General features: G+C 31.8%; 1 long non-coding RNA gene across 2 annotated transcripts in view; it reads left to right on the forward strand.

Annotated features, from left to right (window-relative positions):
* Nucleotides 1–18,813, forward strand: part of LOC141425727 (uncharacterized) — a 457,749-nt gene that overhangs the window by 431,451 nt on the left and 7,485 nt on the right. For both annotated transcript variants that reach the window (XR_012450807.1, XR_012450806.1), the window contains exons 5-7: nucleotides 4,717–4,804; nucleotides 6,710–6,754; nucleotides 10,509–10,620. This is a non-coding gene — a long non-coding RNA (uncharacterized lncRNA). The remainder of the gene's footprint in view (nucleotides 1–4,716; nucleotides 4,805–6,709; nucleotides 6,755–10,508; nucleotides 10,621–18,813) is intronic.

Consider the following 18,813-nt stretch of genomic DNA (forward strand, 5'->3'; position numbering starts at 1 on the left):
ACATGCTTTTGCACAGCATCTTAACTTCTTTGTCAGGGCTAAAATGATGAATAGATGAAGAATTAGGAAATAATGCATGCAAACTTTCCCCATCTCTACCTCACTGTACCTCCAATTCCATAAATAAATTTAGATAATCAATGGCCTACTGCTGTGGATTCTTGCATATATTTTGGAAGCCTATGCAATGTGCCAGAAGAACTTTTTCTAAATATGGTGTAGCATATTAACCAGCACACATATACCTAAACAACATATATCTAAGTGCTTATAATAACCCTAAGATTAATAAGTATAGCAGAGAAGCAGGTAAATAGCAATTTAAGGTATGATAATTTTACTACTGTGAAGTTATAATCAGCAGTTCTTTTTAAATTAAAAAAAATAGAAATGACACATTTTGATAAGGAAAGTGTAAGGACAAAACCTGTAACTGAATTACAAGCAAATATATGAAACGATGTGATTTTACCATATTATATATGGTGCTGATTACATGTTAGTTACATTTAACTCACACAAAATGTTGTCTATATGGTTGTTGCTTATATCCTACCCTGTCCTAGTCAAACATCTTGTTTATATTAAATACAGCAAAGCATATTAGCTTAGAACTTCAGATAAATATCCTCATTAAAAGCAATCAGAAAATTTTAAATCCTGTTTCTTGTGGTTTTGTTTTGCAACCATGAAGTATTACAAAATAAAATGTATATGTGTATATTAATATTTTAAGGCAATGAATGATAAAGGTTCTTCTCAGCAGTTGTGTAGTTCACCAATAGAAAACAAAATGTCTTTTCATATTTACTTTCATTACTGAATACTCTGATTTTTTTTTTGTGGTACTTGCATTTGAACTCAAGGCCTCACACTTGCTAAGCAGACACTTTTACACTTGAGCCACTCTGCCAGACCTACTCTGAGTTTTTTAAAGATAGCACTCTAAAAAATTTCATCAGATCTTACTATAATAGGAATATATTGCCATCACCATTTAAGTTTGTACTTAAAAATCTTCTCTCTCTCCTCCTCTCATTCCCCCTTTCTCTGTCCCTGTCTCTATCTCTCTGTCTCTGTCTCTCTGTTTCTCTCTCTCTTGCACACACACACCCACATACACACACAAATCTTTCCATATTTCAATATGAAGTGAAACCCTCCTTTTCCTTATCAGCAGATCAAGAGTGAATTTCAGTGTTACACTTATTTGATAATAAATAATTGGGTCATAAAAGGACCTAGATCCTATAATTATGTAAGTATTTGGGAGGAAGTATAAACAAGAGAGTCAATCACTTTTCTTTCAATTTCTTCTTTAAAATGAATCCATGTCCTTTCATGTTTTACCACCTATAGTAGATATAAAACAGTAAGTTTGAGAATTCAAATATTTTCTAAGCATAAATATAACAGTCTTTCAAGGATACTTAATAGCCTTAAACCTCTCACCTTAGTAGAAATTATTCAATAATTATTTATTTTATGTGAAGAATAAAGGAGAACGTTCCCACAGCTGTTCAGGCTGTAGGACTACAGGAATACTTCTGTTTTTGTTACCAACCTCTCTTGATTCTTCAGTGAGTTTCTTACCATTGTGTGTTTGAGGACAATTTATGTTTTTTAACTTTAGAGATTCTCCCTGAGGAGTTGTCAAGCAATCTGTTGATTAACCAAACAGCATTGGAAGACTTAATGAAATGCTTGGAAGTGTACACTCTCAGGGAGAATTTACATTTAAATTAGAATTTATTAATTTATTGGAGTAACCAGCCACTCCACTGTGGGTTTAATTTTAAAATAATGGCATTAGCATATCTGAGACATACTGGTCTTCTTGTGGTCATTGCAGCAGAACTCAAAATAACCAAGATGTGGAAACAAGCAAAATAGCCATGCATTCATGAATGCATAAATAATACACTGGGATATTAGTCAAACTTAAAAAATTATATCCTCTAATATTAAATTACATGTATGAACTTGAAAATCATGAGGAAAACTTAAACCAGTCATGGATGGACAAATTTTGCATGACAATTTTCATGAGGTGCACAAAAGAGTCACACTTATATAATCAGATATTGGAGTGGTGGTTGCAAAAGTTGGAGATGAAGTGTTGGAACTATCTTTAAGATATTGCAAGAAAGATGACACTACTCAGAAGTCAATAGACAAGGCAAAATTTATTTCTGCAATGTGGGCCATGTCAGGAAATCTGGGAGGTATGTACACTGCAGGGGTTTTATCTGATGACATACTGTCCCTCTCCTATCCCTGGATTAGACAGGTTTTGGGTTCACAGTCTACCATGAGTGGCTAATTAGAAAGCGGTCAGTTAGGAGAGGGTTTTGGGAACAAAGAAGTTTACAAGTTCAGAGAAGCAACAGCTATTTTTGATTATCAGCTCTGGAAACATGGCATCTAGTGGATTTTTTGCTCCGCTGAGGATAGCAATCCCTTGTTTTTTCTTTTTTTTTTAATATCTAATTCCTTCCTTATAACCTACTTTTAAAAAAAAAATTTACATTTACTTATGTGTGTATACATTATTTGGACCACACTACCTCAACCCTGCCTCCAGGCAGAACTTGTTCTGCCCTCTTGTTCTATGATTTATTGAAGAAAAAACATAAAAGATAATGAAAACATAGTGTTTTTGCTAGTTTGTGATAAAGATAGCTATATAGGGAAGTTCCTGGTGTTGCCTCCATGCACAGGTGTATTACAACCCAAATTGGTTCATCTCTACCAGACCTCTTCACTATTTCTTAGTCTCCTTCCCATAGTGTCCTCTGCCAGTTTAAGATTACTGTATTCGCTCTTCTATGGTGAGAACATCAATCATTTTCAAGTTTTTGGTTTCCTTCCCTTTCCCTTTCCTTCTTGTGTGTGGTCTCCCCTTAGTGTGTGACCCATGTCCAATATTACTGCATTTGTTTTAGGTTTGTAATCTGCATATGTGGGAGAACATGTGATTTTTGGCCGCTAGAGCCTGTCTAACTTCACTTAAGATGATGTTCTCCAGTTTCATCCATTTACCTGCCAATGACAAAATTTCGTTCTTTTTTATGGCTGAGTAAAATTACATTGTGTATAAATACCACATTATCTTAATCCAGTCATTGGCAGCAGGCCATCTTGGCTGAATAGAAACTTGTATCACATTAAGGAGAGTCCATGAAGTGAGTTTATGGGAAGTGACTTAGTGAGACTAACCTTTGTAACAGAGTAGGTTACTGGTTAAATATTTTGACAGAAAAGACCCATGGTAAATTGATTCTCACAGAGGAAATGCAAAGCTACTGGTAAATATATAGATTCTCAACTATGCAAAATAAATGGGTTCCAGAGGTCTGCTGCAAGACATTGTGCCTGTAGTTAATAGTACTGTATTGCATGTTTGGAAATATTAATGTAATAGGTTCTCAAAAGGTGCTTCTGTTGAAAATCACTGACTGACTCCTTATTTAGGCCCATGAAATAACTGAAAGCAGAATAAAAGCCTGGCATTTCAGCCTCTATTTTGTATCCGCATCTTTACCCTGAGCCATTCTCTCCTGCAGTCACTTTGCAACAGTTTTAGAAACCAGGAATGATTATTGAATGGGTAATTTGTGGTGGTGGAAATGTTTAGAACACCTTTTTTTTGAGAAAATCTTGTGTTAAATTACTTTTCAGTGTTACAAACAAATCCAAGAGCAACTAAAAACTGAACATTTGGAGGCCAAGATAAGAGACAAAATTTCTACTGTTTTAATCTCTGCTTTGATTGATAAAACCAGATATTGTTGATGGTTGCATAACCTTGTAAATGTAACAATTGCCAATAAATTGTTCCCTTTAAAATATTTAATTTGGGGCATGTGAATTTTTCTCAAAAATTTAATTTCAGATGTATGTAGTTATAATTTTATGTTTGTTACCTATCTTTTCTAGTGAATTGTCTATTTTGCTCATATCATATTTATGCATTTTGACAAATAATTTGTGTATTATATATAGTAAGATAATTCTGATTTTGGTTTATAGACATTCCAATTTGTTATGTTCAAAATATTTACAAATTGCACAACTTTAAGAAAATGTATAATAGGGAATTCTACTAACCTTGAACATTCTTTTGAATATGAATATTATTCACTGGCATTTCTTAAATTAAGGCATACTCATTTTTCATAATATTAAAAGTTCAACTGACTTGCCATATTCATGTTACTTTTTATTTTTACCACAAAAAATCATATTTTGTGAAATTTAAGCTGCTTTTCTGTATAAAATTCCACTTCCTATCGGTTGTGGTCTTTATCCCCAGGTTTTCTTCTTTACTGGAGTTAAGAACTGTCAACCATTTGAAATTGACCTACAAGATGCTATTGCTGAATAACATGTGTATATCAAAACACAATTTTAAGTATTTTAAAAAATATGTTCTATTACCAAAGTCTTACAATTTTTTTTAATTTATTGATTTTTTGACCTATCAATGTTAATTCATTTAATTAGGCCTTATTCTCTGATTCTGCTGAACATATAAAATTATTAGAAAGTTACAAATTATTTTCCAGAATGTTTGTTACCTTTGTATTTCCAATGATGAAGGAGAAATGTTTTCATTATACCTGTTCCTTACAAGTTTTTAAAGTCACTATGATATAGATTTGAGTTAATTTTTTAGTATTTAAGACTATTTCACATCATTTTACACTTTTTCAGGAAAATATTAAAGCATAAAATTCATCATTCCTTAAATACTCAGATGTGTCTAGAAAAATTCCTCCATGCTTATACATAAACACAGAAGGTCAGTATTGATAATCATTGTTTGGATGTGCACTAATAATGGATATCAATGGCCATAACTTAGTTTGACATTTCAAGGAAGAAACACTGTGAAGTTATAGGAAGGAGCTTGCCAAAACAAACAAAAAATCCAAATGTATTTCAGTAATGTGTTTTGATAGGAGATGCTATGTGTATTTGTATTGTTGATATATTATTTAAATTATCTAATCATATTTTAGGAAAATATCCCTTGCCTCTGTGCTCTATGAATATTGTTCTTCTATATTTAGTGAATAAAAGTAAACCTTGAGGGAGAAAAAGAGTTTACAATGAAATGTTTAAAAATAATAAAGGAGGACATTTTAAAATAAAGATGAGGGGAGCAAGGGAAACCAAAACCATACTAACATATCTTTGAAGTACATGTTTCTTTGCAATGAAAATGAGGTGTGTTTGGCTAAAGGTTTTTCATGAGGTAGCAAAGATCCTTTTCGGTTTTTTCCTTCCAGGTCCAGAGAAATGAGGAAGGGAGAGCCTCACAAAATTGTGAAGGTCAAAAGACAATAGATCCAAAAGCTGAGTAGGGCCAGGCCAGTAGGGCATCTCAGTATGACGGAGGTGGTCTGTTCTGGAAGGAGTCAAATCTGCTAGTCAGTTCTATTTTATTCATTGAATTTTGCTTTTTATTATTTTAAATTTAAATGTAATTTTTATAAATGCTAATGACTAGTCTCTATACTCTGTGAAGAATTAATGGTTGAGCTTCATGCTTGTGCTATTGAAGAAATAATGAAACAGGAAATAATTTACTCTCATGAATCAGTGTAGTGATGATACCCCAAAGTTCGTGCATTATCTGTGATGTTTGAACCATAGGCTATGACTAGATCATTCACTGACCAAGGAATGGAGCAGAATTTTTAAACTGAGGCCAGGTACTTATGACTCTATGTAAAAGGATCTGGGCTTATGAAAACAGTGGTTATTCTTAGGATTAGAGGGTTTTTGATCACATAAATCAGATATAATTAAGATTATTTATAATTACAACTATCCAATGCAATTTAATTTAGTTGGAACGCTTAACCAATTTTGGTTAATGTTAAAAAATACTTAATGGATAAACTATTTTCCAACTATTTTTGCATTTTCTTTTACATCGCTGCTCTTTGAACTGTAGATGATAAGATTAAGCATGAGAATCACAATGGTACAAAATGTCAACACTATCATGTCATACTCCAAACCATAGTTGGAAGTTGGTCTCACATGCATGAAAAGAATACTACCATGAGAAATGGACACTCCAGTTTGGAGAGTGTCACATGTGAAAAGTCTTTTCATGTCCTTTCAGCAAAGTGAATATTCAAAATAGCAGATAGGATGAAACTATAGGAGATCAGGGTGATTTGTATAGTGTATATCTGAATCCACTAGCAAATTAGAAGAGTATAGTGGGTTTATGTGAGCATCAGAGTAAGAAATTGTGAAGAGAGGAAGAATTTTGCAAAGTTTGTCAACCTACATTGGATTTATAAAACAATAAGCTGAAAACCACTGTATGTAAAATAGCATGCAGAAGTAGGAATCAACGAAGTGAGGCACAGTGGGTGACATGCCCACTAAATGCAAACTTGGTGTACTTGTCTGCATAGGGATCATAACTTTTGATACGGTGAGTGACATGGTTTTAAATATACATCAAACATTACTTCCTTCTAAATCTTACCATGATGTGTCACAGTTTTATACGTTGCTAGATTTATAACTGAAATTTTGTTTAGAATTTTCAAACATATGATGTTTTTATCTGCCTTTGATATCTGTGTAGTATTCCTTATAAAGTTAGAAAATAAAATGTCTCTTTAATTTTCTGGAAAATTTTTCTAAGAATTATTTATTCTTTTTCCCTGTACATATTTAGTAGAATTCACCAGTCAAGTCAATGAAAATTCATTTTAAAGTGAAGGTGAGCAGTTATTTTTAATACATATTTTCATTTTGAATGCCTCTTCATCCATGCTTTTTTCCTAATGTGACTCTTAATACCTGTGTCAATAAAAAAATATAGCACTGTTTATGAGCATAAACAGATTGACTATTATAGATATTCAGTTTCCCCTATTTTAAACATTTTTTCTTATTCTAAATTTTAATGACCTTTAAGAATCATTACTGTATAACTATGAGTTTATATTGAATCCAATTATCTTAGGTATTATTTCAATCATATGCCAGTCTTGGTTTTAAAACTTGACATACAAGATCAAAATATAATACATCTAAAAAAATTCATGTAGCGAGGAAATAAAGGTTAATCTTTAAAATGGATGTTATACCATATTTTAAACTTCAACATATTTTGTTCTGTTTCAGTTCCTCATTTGAGGGACTAACCAGGAGTGGAGGAGGTTCATGCTTGTAAACCCAGTTACACAGGAGGCAGAGACAGGACGATTGCAGTCCAAGTCTGGCCATGGCAAAGAATGATACTCTATCTGATAAAGAAACTAAAAAACCAAAAGGACTGGAAGATGTCCCAAATAGTAGAGTGGTTGCCTAGAATGTTCAAGGATCTGAATTCATTTATGAGTACAGAAAGAAAATGTATTACCAACATTCATTTCAGAAATTAGATATACAATTTGGTTTTTCATGGGAAAAATTTACCTTTCCCTGTTAAAAAGTTGTAATTGTCCACTAAAATTGATTGAGGGAAAGAAAAAATAATTTCAAACTATATGACTTTAAACATTTCCATAACTTGTACTCACCAAGTATTAGCATTTTGGTTTTTTCAGTCCAATATAGGCTTTATAGGAAACTAAAATATTTTCTTATACATGTGAACATATTTCTGAAACTTTGGTATATAACATTATCATAATGAATATAAATGAAATGTAAAAAAGTTTTAGCAATATTTATCTCCATATAACATATAGCTATACTTTAATTATTCCAAGAAATATTTTATTAACATTTGATTGGCTGCATAGCTAATTTTATTTTATAATGTTGTAAGAGGAAATCCCATAAGTTTTTCCATGACATATATAACATGTTATGAATGATAAATAATGAAAAATATCATGAAGAACATTGCAGAGGATTACAGATGGAATATACCTCGAACACATGACAAGCCTAAACATAGTCATAGCAACTCACTAGAAATGTTGCATAGTTAAAACCATGGCAGTATTTGTTTGTTCCTTTCAAATTGGATTATTGAATTAATGCAAATAATGGATTCTAACCAAAATGAGTACATTGTCCTATTGACCAAATATGAAGAAAGTCAGCCTGAAGAAAGAAGATCAGTAAGTTTAATTCATCAGAATAGTCATTTTACTCAAGAAAAAATTTGACAAATACACTATGACTTTTTTCAACATTTTATTTTTTGGTATATAAAATTGTACAAAATAATGCCCTTAATTATGACATTTTCATACACGTATATAATGTACTTTGAACATATCCACCCCTAACTATTATCCCCTCTTTCCCTGCTATCCCCTTCTGTCACCCACTTCTCCCTCCCAAATTTCCTCATTCTATTTTCTTGTATTTTTTTAAGCATAAAACTATGAATTTTAAACAGGATTATTCTTTATATTTATAGAAGTAAGGAACTGTCAGCATCCATCACTCATACAGTAGGGAACATAAATCAAGCCAGAAAGGGGGAAAACAGCAAATCCTTGGAAAATTTTCCATGAAATGTCAAGAAATTTATTGCAATTGGTATATTCACCTGTATACAAATGCACTTAAGTAGATAAAAATCAAATTCTATACTGAAGCTATGGATTCTTGAATACACAAGTAAATTAATAGAATTCCTTAAGCTTATATATGAAAGTAAAGGTAAAGGTGAGAAAAATAGAAAGAACCCCAGGAACCCCATGAGGGATTGGGCATATGAGCACATTCCTAAGTCTGATTCTCTCAAATCATTATAGTTCACTTATTATCATAATAGCCCCATCAAGTTTGATTTCAAGAAAACCCATTGAAGTATATGAAGCCTGAAACAGAATGATTGTGCTTATGCAAAAGAGGAAAATCTGCATGAACACATACATGGTTACTGGACATCACACTGTAATATCAAAAGAACACTTAAGTCTTTTTCTATAATTTTTATTCTTTTTTTATTTATATATACCCTCTACCCCCAGTCCTATGGCTTATATACACTAAACCCTTTCTACATACTAGAGAAAGTCTTTAATTATTTTACCACAATGAATTTCTGTCTCTCAAAGCTTCTTATGTGGTTTTGTTCACTGAAGCATTGATAGCATTTTTAAGTACAGCTACTACTGGAAAGCCAGTCTTAAAAATACATTCTAAATGACAACACATCGATGCACAGTTAACTCTGATTTATAGAACTCATATTTTATGTAAAGTTTAAGAAAAAAAGTTGTGTAGCTTTTTCCGTGTTCTTTTTATGGCATACTTTACATCCTTGGTACTTAGGCTATAGATCAGTGGATTCCACATGGGGAAGATCATAGTGCAAAATATGTAAGCCACTTTGTCAGTGTCAAAGGAGTGACTGGACTTGGGTTGCACATACATGAATATCACAGTTTCCATAGAAGACTATGACCACTGTCAGGTGGGATCCACAGGTGGAGAAAGCCTTGTGTCTGCCTTCTGCTGTAAATATGAGCAGGTAGGATACAAGGTCAACAAGAAGAGATTAAAGCAAATTAAAAACTGCCAAAATCAGAATGATTGCTTCAACTTTGTGAGTATTAGAGCAGATCAAAGCTAATAAGTGGATACTGTCACAGTAGAAATGATTTATGACATTATAGTCACAGAAGGATAAAGTGAAAATCTTTATGGTTATTAGAAGAGACACAAATGTAGAGATAAGGGACTGCCACCAGCACTTGACATACCCTTTGTGACATGAGGACACTATAGAGTAGTGGGTTACAAATGGCCACATATCTGTCATAGGACATTCCAGAAAGAATAAAAAGTTCATAAGCAATGAACACTAGAAAGACAGCCAGCTGTGTGGCACAAAAATTATATGAGATTGCATTTTGATCAGTAACAAAATTTACCAAAATTTTGGATCCCACAACAGTAGAATAACCAAGATCTGTAATAGCCCGGTGTCTGAGAAAAAAGTACATTGGGGTCTGCAGCCTGGAGTCCACCATGGTGAGGATGATCATGCCCAAATTTCCCACCACTGAGATCACATAGATGATGAGGAACAGCCCAAATTACAGAGCCTGCAACTCAGGACTATTTGTGGTGCCCATCAGAATGGATTCCTTCACCTCTGTGACATTGTATATTTCCATCCAATTTTATTAGAAAACCTTTTATGGATAGACACAATAGCAAAGCCTGTACATTTCAAAGTTTACCCCATAGCAGATAAATTATGCAAGTATGGTATAAGTAATCAGCTGAACATTCGCTGAACATTTGAATTCAGAATAAACAATAATAACCGTGAACTAGAGATATTTTGTTTGTCATAATTCACAAGTTGTCTATTCTGCTTTAGTTTTCTCTTTGTCATTTATATAATGAAAATCACATAGTGACTTTAATTAAGCATATTTGCTATTATAACATAATACACACACAATTTACATATTAAAATTTCCCAACTGCATGTTCCAAAATTATAAGCAACTCCTTACTTCAAAATATAGTCCTGAAAATCCTTATTCTTACAGGTGTCAGAACGGCAACTTTGGACGTAAGGGTAGAAATGTATGAATTGAAGACTGTAAGAGGTCACTTTCAAGATTATCCTTACCTGAAGAAACAAACAGTATAAATATGTATGTAAGTTGATATTATCTATTTTATACCTTACTTTAGTGCTTACAGTGATTATTTTATGTAAAATTAACTAAAACTATTTATTCTTATATATAAAACCAAAATACCTTTCAAGCTTGTTGAGAAACTTGAAGGTTGATTCCATGATTCAGTGTGTCTGTATTACCTGCAGATAATATGGGCTTTTCATAAAAGGCCTTGATTAGGATGAAGTTAATTCTTCAATGCTGTTGTATTTTAATCAGTTTAAACCCCTCTGTTACTTTTTCTTTATCTTTCCTACCCCCTATTATTAAGCAGATTTCAATGCATTTCATTATATTTTAAAATAAATGCTATAAAGTTTAATACCATTTAAAACTTTTAGTGCCATACACAACACCACAGAGACAAGATAAAATATAGTAAAGACAATATATACATGGGCTCATAAACAAGATTTGAAGTCCTCATGTGCATTATGTCCACCAGCACTTTGTTTAAATAAAATATAACACATAATGAGGGCATACATGCATATAAACAAATAAAATGTAACTGAATACTTCTAACAACTCAGGGACAATTATTACTAAAAGTTATAAGTGACAATGTTTCCTATGTCATAAAAAAGAAATGGAAATTAAACATTTTATAATGAAATTATGATGACAACAGTCCATATGTAAGCAAAAAGGAAACAAGTCATTCAAGTTACAACATTAACTATAAAGATTGTTACATATAATTTGTATTTCAACTATATTAAATGTTGCTTATCTTGTTGTGATTACTTGGTATCCTACTCTGGCCCTTGTATATACTTCCTAAGTTAGAAACATGAGAAAAGGTGTCAGACTGTAAAATTTTGAAATATTTTCAGTAATTCCAATAACAAATTGTGTATGTATTGCTTGTTATTGGTTTTGTTTGGTTTAATATGTAGTCATATTAAGAAATGAAAATAGAATTTAGAATTATAAACGTTTCTATACAATATGGAAAGAAAAACCTCTCAGCCAACAACCTCTGGAGTTCAATGGCATGAAACACTTACATTTTCATAATTTAATATGCTTAAAGATTACTAGAGTTTCATTTTTCAAAAACTGTATACTAAGAATAACTACTTAGATCTCACTGCAAAATGAAGAACATTTTATCATTACTATATAATTTGGAATTTAAAGGCCTGTTAATATTCAAATGATATTTTTCACACCATATTGTGAAGCTGACAGTCCCTTTACTTGATCAAGAGGTCAGGAATAAATTACATTTGTATGTGTACCTTAAATGACCATTAAAATAAAATTAGTTTTGAAAATATTACAAACAAAGCCTATAGTCACTAAGCAAGTACTTATAAAGATGTCAAAATGAAAGGCTGAATCTGTACAGTTTCAAATTCTGTCATTATAATGATATCTATCTTCCTTTCTCCTTCATGTCTTCCTGTAATTCATTCCATTATACAGAATGAATTATATGAATTCAGGTGTGTATATATACAGAAATATTTTAACACCTTTAGAAGGGATAATGCATCTCATAGCCCAGGCTGGACTTATGGTTGACATTCTCCTTAGTGCTAGGATAAAACAGGCTCTACCATACCTCTCTTGAAAATTAACAATTTCTAAGCACATAAACACAATGTGTGTTTCTAACTGCTTACTTTCTCAAATTATTTGATAATATTCAAAATCAATATGAAGAAAAAAGAAGAGTCCTTTTGCTTCTCAGGCTCCATGACATGGTATAAATCACACTGGATCAGAAATGGTCACATGCATTAGATCACTGAGTCAGAGCAATGAGACCATTTTATTAGATAGTGGTAGCATAGGTAACTGTGAGACATTCTTTTGTTTCTTGTAATGAAACCACTGTCTTTATTCTCCTATTTTTTTTTAACATGGGGTGTTTGAAGACAATTTATAGATTTTTTTTTTTAGAAACTCTCCCTGAGGAGTTGTCAAACAATGTGTTGTTATTTAAAAAAGAAACTTTAAATTCTTAATGAATCACCTAGAGATTGTCCACTAATTGTCAGGAGAAATTTGTATTGAATTGCAACTATTTATTTAAGTGACTATCTGAGTCAGCAATCGAATATCCAGTTTTGTACAAAGAGCTGATAATAAGATCTCAGAAATACTAGCATGGTCATGTTCTTGCAAACAAATTTGAAATAACCAAGAAGTGGTGGTGACGTTACTATTCATTCAAAATTGAATGGATAAATAAAATTGGAATAATGGCATAACTGGTACTAATTAGCCTTAAAATGGTATCCTACAACATGAAATAATTTGAATTAACCTGGAGATCATGGTGTGACATAACATAAAGCAGTCACAGAAATATGAAAAAGTTCAGGATCCCAGTAACCTGAAGTATAAAAAATGCTCAAACTTACATAGTCAGGAAGTAGAATGAAAGGGCTGGGAAGCAGGTGAAATGAGGAACTGCTAATAAAAATTCATGACATCTCTATGCTACATAATAAATAAGTATGAGAGTTCTGCTATAAAACATTGTCCTTATAACAGTATTTTATGGGGCATTTAAATTATTAATAGTACAAATTTCATGTTAAACTCATGAAATAATTTTAAAAATCCAACCAAATGTAATCCCAATACTTACTATAACAGGCATGAATGTTGAAAACATTACTCTTATTCAAAGCAGCCAGGAAACGGAGATAGCCTTTATTATGAATCTTTTTGAAATAAGCAGAATCGAGTCATATATAGAAATGGAAATCAGATTAGTTGAAGAGAGTGAGGAGTGGGAAGAGCTACTTAGTACATACTTTGTAGAGATGGAGAGACAGATCTACATATAAGTGGTGGTTTCCCAACATTGTGAGTGCAATAATTTAAACAGTCAAATTTATGGCACACGAAGTTTATCTAAACAGATTTTTTTTAAGTGATCTTAGATAAGATTTATATGCTTATAATTTTCAAGCCTTTTAAAAATTGTATTGTTTTTACATTTACTCCATGTGTATACATTGTTTGGGTCCCCCTCGACCCAATTTCTGGGAAGAACCTGTTTTGGACTCTTGTTCTCTGAATTTGTCTAAGAAAACATGAGAGAGAATAAGAAACACAATTGTCACTAGTTTGAGATTAATATAGCTATACAGAGAGATTCCTGGCATTGCTGCCATGCACATGTGTGTTACAACCAACATTGGTTCATCTCTGCCAAACCTATTCACTACTTCCTGGTCCTCTTCCCATAATGGCCTCTGCCAGTTTAAGAATACTTTATTTGCTCTTCTACAGAGAGCACATCAACCACATTCAAGTTTTAGGTTTCCTTCCCTTTCCCTATTCCTACCACATCCTTTTACCCCTTAGTGTATGACCCATGTCCAGTAATATTACTTTATTTGTTTTGGGTCTGTAATCTGCATATGAGGAAGAGCATGTGATATTTGGCCTTCTGAGCCTGGCTAACTTCGCTTAATATGAATGTTCTCCAGTTCCATCCATTTACTTGCAAATGAAAAAATTTCATTCTTTGTGGCTGAGTAGAAGTCCATTGTGTATAAATATCACATTTTCTTAATCCATTCATTGGTAGTGGGGCATTTTGGCTGTTTCCATTTTTGTAGAAGTACTTATTTTATATTTTCACAGATAATTTGTATGCATTCCTGATAATAAATTTTGTACATTATATACAATGAAATAATTATCTTTAATTAGCTTGTGACAATTTTTGGTTTAGTGAAGTCTGACATTTGATATGCTTGGAAGATTTTGTGTTTGAAAATAATCCATTTTTAAAAAAAAAGTATACTTACAAAGTCTTATAAAATTCTCGTTAATACTAAGTGAAACCTTTTTCTTAAATTATATGTTTTCAAAATATATATTATATAGGAGACCATTTATTTACATGAATATATAGTTGTGACATCTTTTCAAATCTGTGACTTGTTCTTTTACTATTTTTGTGATAAAATAAAAATAAAATCATCATTCTTATAATTTGTGCTAAAGGAAATATTCCATTTAATAACATACAAGTAAAATATACATATACAATTGTGTGTATATACACATATATTCTATATATATATGCATACAAATGCACACAAAAGTTAAAATTGGATTTCATCTCTTCCGATTTGGTTGCGTTTTATTTCTTTGTCTGGACTGATTGGTCTGCCTAGGATTTCCAGAAACATGCTCAACATATAAGAGAAATTGGGTGTCCTTGTCATGTTCTATACCTTAAAGAGGAAACTTTCAGTGCTTTCTCTTTCAATATAATGTTAGTTGTTGGCATATAAGAAATTGCATTTCTCATGTACAAGGACCCATTTCTATACACAATTTACCACTGTTATTACCAGGAAAGTATACAGTTTTATGAAAAGAATTTTATGGATCTGTTGAAAATATTTTTCTGCTTCATTTTGTTGATATGACATATTAAATTTGTTGATTTGCTTATATTGAACCATCCTAGATGAAATGTGCCCTGCTTTTGTTTTGATAGTGAATAATCTTTTTAACATGCTATTATGCTTGGGTTTCAAGTATTTTGTTAAGGATTTTGTCATCAATGTTGATGCTGTTTGTTGGCCAGTACTTCAGCACTTTTCTTTTAATTATGCTCTTATTTGGTTTTGATAGAATGTGTTTGAAAAAAATTCTCCCATCCATTTCTCGCATTATTTAAAAATAGTATTATTTTTTCTTTAAATGTTTAATAGAACTCTGAAAGGATACATCTGGTGATTCAAATTTCTGCTTGCTATTGATCTGTTCTGGTTTTCTGATTCTTTATGATTCAATTTTGATAATGTTTATTCATCCAGGGATTTTTTTCCATCTATTCTAAGTTATCATACATGCTGATGTACAGTTTTTCATAATTATCTCTAAAACCCTTTGCATTTTTGTGGTGTCAATTCCAATTCTCTTTCCTTTTTAAAGTTTCAAATATGCGGATGAGAGTGCATGTATTCTGCAATTGTTGGACGGAATGTTCTCTAGATTTGCTCCATTCACTCAGTATAGGTGAAATTTGACTGATGATTCTTTTATATTTTTCAGTCCGGATGATCTGCCCCTTACTAAAAGTGACTGTGTTCAATTCCCATATTATTATTATATTAGCTTCCACTTCTCCCTTTCGACCTATTAATATTTAACACTTGGTTGCTTCAAGTGTGGGTGCACATATATACAGTGTTGCTCTTTCCTCTTGCTGAATTACCCCTTTATTTTACTATACTGAACTTCCTTGTCTGTTTTGATTGCTTTTCATTTGAAGTCTACAATATCTGATGTAGGTACAGCATTCCCTTGTTTCTTATGGATTCCACTTGCATGTGATATTCTTATTTCCATCTTTCAAAGTCAACCTACGCATTTCCTTAGATATAAGTGATGTTTTTGTAACATATAGTTGCCATTTCTATCCATTCAGTTAGCATATCTATTTTAATTGGAGCATTTTATCCACTTACATTAATGCTATTTATTGAGACAGAAGTAAAGTCTTACTATAGCCATACTATAATGTATTTTTAGTTTGAATAAAGGTATTAATTATTTAAGCAAATCTAGGCAGAAGTAATGAGCAAGCTGAAATTAGAATTTGGACTGTCTGATGACATATCTTGGAAAACATGCAATACAGGTAGCAACTAGGATATGATCAAGGCATAGGGAAATAATAAATACTCATTATGATTTTTCCTATTCTAGTTCCTTTAATTCAGTAATACTACCATGCTTAATATTTGCCAATCAGGGAGTATATTTTAAAAGAAACCTATTTGTGCCTTATAATATTTAAAATATTTTAGGTGGATAATCATTTGCAATTTTATCTCTTGTTTTAAATGTAGAATATATTACCTTGTTAATTTCTGACTTTGGAAATTAATAGCTAATCTTTAATTGTTGGCATGGCACAGTAGATGGAATTCTATACTAGCGTTTAAGGAGGGAGACTACTTGTATTCTTGTATTAAGTAACACTTTTTTACATAATAAAAATTTCATTGGATTAATATTGCCTTTATTAAGTCAGCTTATTTTTTGATTACTTATGTATAAAATAATATTGAAACTAAATACACTCTTTTCTCTTTAAGTCTGATCGTAACACATTATCTTCTTTAAGAATTAAGCCCTAACTACCACTTGTTATTTAGTTGGATGTTATCATTGTTAAATATATTTATGTCTTTATTAACAATATACAGTATAGTTTTCAAATGTTTAAAATTATATTTAAATGCTTGCTGTCTTATTCCACAAATATTTTTCAGTCAGACATATTTTTTAATTATTCCATGTCAATTCATTTAGATATGAGTCCTTCATCCATATTTCAAGCTATATAAGCTTATTTAATGTTCATAAATTGCTTGTGATATGGCTAATACTTTTACACTGTTTCATGAAAACTGGGAATATTTCCTTGACCTTATCTCTTTACCATTACTTTGTAGCCCTATTCTTTTAAAGTACTGTCAGTTTTACTTTATAACATTGTAGGAAGGTTTTGAAAAATAAATTCACATTTATAATTTTCAGATTATTATTAAAGGGTGTGAACATGCGATCACATATTTGTAATTTTCCTGTATATATACTTTGTTCATTCTTTCCATTTATTGTAGGCTTATTAATTATTAATTTCATAAATGAACAATAGTACCTAATTTATCAAGGTTGTAGATTATTTCTTTTATTGCATTTATGATCATTTTCATTGCCCAGAGTTTAAAATCGTTATGCATGTGTCTATCAAACTTACTTTTTATCATACCATCATTGTTTTTGAGATTGAGGTGTTCTTTAAATTTTATTATCATATTAGATTTGGACAGATGGTACATTGTGACATTTGCAAAAATGCAGACAATATGTCTTAGTTAAACTCATCTCCATCATTCTCTTTTATCCCCTCCTCCCCCATTCTTGAGATTGTTTTAACAGGTGTTATTTTTCCATTTCAATACATGAAACTTGCTGATACTCAGTTGTGGTTAAGAATTAATTTTTTACATGCTGAAGCATATACATCTGTATATACATTACAGAAACATAGAAACAAACAAGAATACACACCCAGGGCAGTCATCTTGTTTGCAAGTCTATGATATGAATGGACAAGGTTTATAAATGACCATTATTAAATTTATGTATTTAAAGAAGAGAATAGGCCTCCATCCAGCTCTGGAAAATATATTAACAGCTCTGTATCAAGGAGCTCAGTGATCATCATAGTCATGCTCAGCCCTTGTGGACCTTACCTTAGCATTTACATTGATCTCCAGTATGGCTGGTGCGATGGGCACCTTCTCAGAGGACGTATCTAGAGCTTGAGAGAGGAATCCTAGGACAAACATTATTTTTGAAATGTTGGTAAAGGCACTATGCAGGTAATGTAAAAAGTCTAACTCCAGTATAGAAAAGGTATAAGTTTTAATTATATCAATGAATATTGTTTATTTTTAATAGCTGCTTAAATATAATAGTTTAAGTGAAATATGTGCCAGGCTTTGTGTTAGATACATTCACTAGCCCACAAATGAACACAAGAGCTATATAAAATAAGTACTATCATTATCTCTATTCCAGAGGCTAAGAAACATGAATGTGGCCTCACAGGCAGTGAGGGAGAGACATAAACAGCACTTTGCATCATCAAACTTAGCCTAGGTACCACTGTAACTTCCTATGCCCAACAGTGGGCAAACTTACTGCTTTTTCACAGCTCTCTTTTACAGAAAAGAAAACATTACAGAAAAGCTAAAATTCTTGATATTTTTGGAAGATCTGTTTCTGATTCTTTACTAACATTTTCCCCCAATTTTCATATTCCAAACCATAACAAGACATTCCTTTTTTGTAGGAGAATTCAGAATTTTTTGTTAAGATGTATTCATTATACAGGGGGATTCATAGTGCCAATTCTGATTAGACTTATATTGTACATTAGTTACTTTTCCCCCATCCTCTCCCCTCCTCTACCTGCTCTCTGCTCCACTTCAAGCAGTTGTAAGAGGTTTCTTAATTATGTTTCATATAAGTATATTAAGTCCATCTACCATATACAATCACCCCAATCTCCTTCATTCACCCTCCCCCCATCCCACTAGTAACCTCCCTACTGTACTTATTTACCATCCTGTTTTTTATTATTAATATTTAAGTTGATGTTCAA

The sequence above is a fragment of the Castor canadensis genome, chromosome 1 (assembly GCF_047511655.1).
Source record: "Castor canadensis chromosome 1, mCasCan1.hap1v2, whole genome shotgun sequence".
Classification (NCBI taxonomy): domain Eukaryota; kingdom Metazoa; phylum Chordata; class Mammalia; order Rodentia; family Castoridae; genus Castor; species Castor canadensis.